This window comes from Mastomys coucha, unplaced genomic scaffold, assembly GCF_008632895.1.
Source record: "Mastomys coucha isolate ucsf_1 unplaced genomic scaffold, UCSF_Mcou_1 pScaffold9, whole genome shotgun sequence".
Lineage (NCBI taxonomy): Eukaryota > Metazoa > Chordata > Mammalia > Rodentia > Muridae > Mastomys > Mastomys coucha.
This window is the reverse complement of record NW_022196915.1, coordinates 12,860,167-12,864,307: the sequence shown is the minus strand read 5'-3', so window position 1 is coordinate 12,864,307 and position 4,141 is coordinate 12,860,167.

Sequence of the window (4,141 nt, the reverse complement as noted above, 5' to 3'; positions counted from 1 at the left end):
TTTGAGTTTTTCAAAATTTACGGGCTTTAAGGCCGCTTTTCTAAGACAAGCCAGAAGGCATTTAATGAACCTGTCTATGGCTAAAACACCACCTGCAGAATTGTAATTCCACTGGGGATCCTGTTCCGGTACTGTCTCAGAGCCAACTGGGTATGTGTTGTCTGTCTGGTGAATCCCGTCTTCATGCACTCTTGCCTCTTCCCGTACTCATCTGCATTCCTCAGGAAGTAAGTTGTAAGGATCATATAAACATCATGGAAAGTCAAGCTGTAAGACTGAGTGATATACTGGAACTCTTTAATAAACTTGGAAGAGTTAGAAGTATAGGATCCCAGCCTGTTTTCTATTTGGGAAACTTCACTAAGTGAGAATGGAACATGTACTCTGATGAGACCATCTACTCCAGCAACTTCCAGTAAAGGTAGGACAGTTGCTGGGTCAGGTGTCTTTGGAGAGGAAGGACTTGAATGATTGGCTGTAGACTTAGAGCGGGTGACAGGAGGAGTGAAGGTAGGTGCCAATGTGGAGCATTTGGAGTGGCCCACATCTGGTACAGAAGGGGAGGGGTCTAGAGAGGGAGAGGTAGCAGGCTCTGGAGCATCCTGGTGAGGAGGAGAAACTGAGGCAGCAGTTTGGGTTTTTGGCGGCGAGGAGATAGGTTTGCGGTGAAAAGGGGGTGGTTCATTAGCTGGATTTAGCATTGTAGCGTCATCTAGAGGAGGTTGAGGTTGTGTAGATTTCATGGCTAAGAGAAGTTGGGTTGGGGAACAAGAAGAGCACAAGGAGGGACTGGAACGGAGATAGATGAATGCTTGAACATAGGGAACCTCCTTCCATTTACCAGCTCGCTGACAGTATGTATTAAGATCCCTTAAAATAGCTGGATCTAGAGTACCATTAAGTGGCCACTTTGAATTCCCATCTAGTTGATATTTAATCCAGACCTTATTGCAGAGATATATTAATTTTGATGCCTTCAAGTCAGGCATTAGCTTTAAAGATTTGAGATTTTCTAGGAGAGATCCCAGTGGGGTGCCTGGAGGAAATGCCGAAGACATTCTGGAACACATTGGGGGGTGGTTGGATGTTCATACCAGCATCCTGAGAACAATCCAAACACCAAAGAGTTAACTGCCAAGGCTAGTGGTTCAAGTCGTCACAAGAAACCCCTAGTGGCAATCTAGCAGGCCCCAATGGGCCTGCTGTGGGAAGGCAACCCACCCTGGATCCAGGGGTTTGACAGCTGCTAGAGCCCGGTGAAAGATTAGAAGCGAGAGTTACTTCTAAGGGAGGGGCACCCAATGGCAGAAAGTCCTAACGAGTATGTCAAGGTAGGCTGTAACTCTGTAGTTTCCACGGAGGGTTGGCCAGGCCTTATCTGGAAAGCTGGAGGTCCTCCCCTTGACTGATCCTATTAATTAATATGCCGGTGTCTGTGGGACTGGTTATAGCTGACTGGTAAATGGAAAACATGGAACTGAATGGGGCCTGAGTGGGGCACAGCTCACGTGGTATGAGTTTGTAGTCCTGCGGCGCTTGGCTGTAGGTTTGGTATGTCCTGTGGTGTCTGGTGTCTCCAGCAGGACGTACTGATAGCAGCCACGGTTGTCATTGATGGGACCGCTCCACGTGGTTGTGCCCTCTGCCCGCCCCACTACCCGCGTGGAGCAGGTCGCTTCTGGAAGTACCACACTAGGCCTAAACAGTTCCACGTGTAAGAGGTTTAATTGAGAGGGAGTAGGGGTAGTGGCGAGGAAAGAGAGGGGAGAGAGAGAGAGCAAGATGGAGGAAAGTACCCATATATATATGGGTTGTGACGTAGCCATCGCAGGTAAAGGTGGGACATGAGCCCAACAGATTCTGGGAATATGGTGGCTATTGCCCTGGCAACAGGTCTGTGGACCTGCCCATGTATCACCACAGGCTCTGGATGCTAGCAAAAACCATACAAGATCTAAAAATAGAAATAAAAACAATAAAGGAATCAGAAAGAGAGATAACCCTGGAGATAGAAAACCTAGGAAAGAGATCAGTAGTCATAGATGCAAGCATCACCAACAGAATACAAGAGATAGAAGAGAGAATCTCAGGGGCAAAAGATACCTTAGAAAACATTGACACAACAGTAAAAAAAAATGCAAAAGCAAAAAGTTCCTAACCCAAAACATCCAGAAAATCCAGGACACTATGAGAAGACCATATCTAAGAAGAATAGGTATAGGAGAGAGTGAAGATTTCCAACTGAAAGGGCCAGTAAATATCTTCAACAAAATTATAGAAGGAAACTTCAATAACCTAAAGAAAGAGATGCCCATGAACACACAAGAAGCCTACAGAATTCCAAATAGATTGGACCAGAAAAGAAATCCGTCCCATCATATAATAGTCAAAACACCAAATGTACTAAACAAAGAAAGAATATTAAAAGCAGTAAGAGAAAAAGGTCAAGTAACATATAAAGGCAGACCTATCATAATTACACCAGATTCCTCACCAGAGACTATGAAGGCTAGAAGATCCTGGGCAGATCTCATACAGACTCTCAGAGAACACAAATGCCAGCCCAGACTACTATACCCAGCAAACCTCTCAATTACCATAGATGGAGAAACCAAGATATTCTACAACAAAATCAAATTTACACAACATCTTTCCACAAATCCAGCCCTACAAAGGATAATAGGTGGAAAACGCCAATACAAGGAGGGAAACTATACCCTAAAAAAAGCAAGAAAGTAACCTTCTTTCAACAAACCCAAAAGAAGATTGCCACACAAACATAAAAATAACATCAAAAATAACAGGAAGCAACAATCACTATTCCTTCATATCTCTTAACATCAATGGACTCAATTCCCCAATAAAAAGACATAGACTAACAGACTGGAGATGTAAACAATTCCCAGCATTTTGCTGCATACAGGAAATGCACCTCAGTGTCAAAGACAAGCACTACCTCAGAGTAAAGGGCTGGAAAACAATTTTCTAAGCAAATGGTCCCAAGAAACAAGTGGGAGTAGCCATTCTAATATCAAATAAAATCGACTTTCAACCAAAAGTCATTAAAAAAGATAAGGAAGGACACTTCATACTCATCAAAGGAAAAATCTATCAAGAAGTCTCAATTCTGAACATCTATTTTCCAAATACAAGGGCACCCACATTCATAAAAGAAGTTTACTAAATCTCAAAGCACACATTGCACCTCACAATAATAGTGGAAGACTTCAACACCCCACTCTCATCAATGGACAGATCATGGAAACACAAACTAAACAAAGACACAGTGAAACTAACAGAAGTTATGGACCAAATGGATTTAACAGATATCTATAGAACATTTCATCCTAAATCAAAAGAATATACCTTCTTCTCAGCACCTTATGATAGTTCCCCAAAATTGACTATATAATCAGTCACAAATCAGACCTCAACAGATACAAGAAGATTGAAATAATCCCATGCCTCCTAACAGATCACTATGGATTAAGACTGGTATTCAACAGCAACGAAAACAGCAGAAAGCCCACATACACGTGTAAGCTGAACAACACTCTATTCAATGATAACTTGGTCAAAGAAGAAATAAAGAAAGAAATTAAAGGCTTTTTAGAATTTAATGAAAAAGAAGGTACAACATACCCAAACTTATGGGACACAATGAAAGCAGTGGTAAGAGGAAAATTCATGGCTCTAAGTGCCTCCAAAAAGGAACTGGAGAGAGCATACACTAGAAGCTTAATAGCATACCTGAAAGCTCTAGGACAAAAAGAAACAAATTCACCCAAGAGGAGTAGACAGCAGGAAATAACCAAACTCAGGGCTGAAATCAACCAAGTAGAAACAAAAAGAACTATACAAAGAATCAACAAAGCTGGTTCCTTGAGAAAATCAAAAAGATAGATAAACCCTTAGCCAGACTAACCAGAGGGTGCAGAGACAGTATCCAAATTAACAAAATCAGAAATGAAAAGGGAGATATAACAAAAGAAACTGAGGAAATACAAAAAAATCATCAGATCCTACTACAAAAGCCTATACTCAACACAACTGGAAAATCTGGATGAAATAGACAATTTTCTTTTTTTTTTTTTTTTTTTTTTTTTTTTTTTTTTTTTTTTTTTTTTTTTTTTTTTTTTTT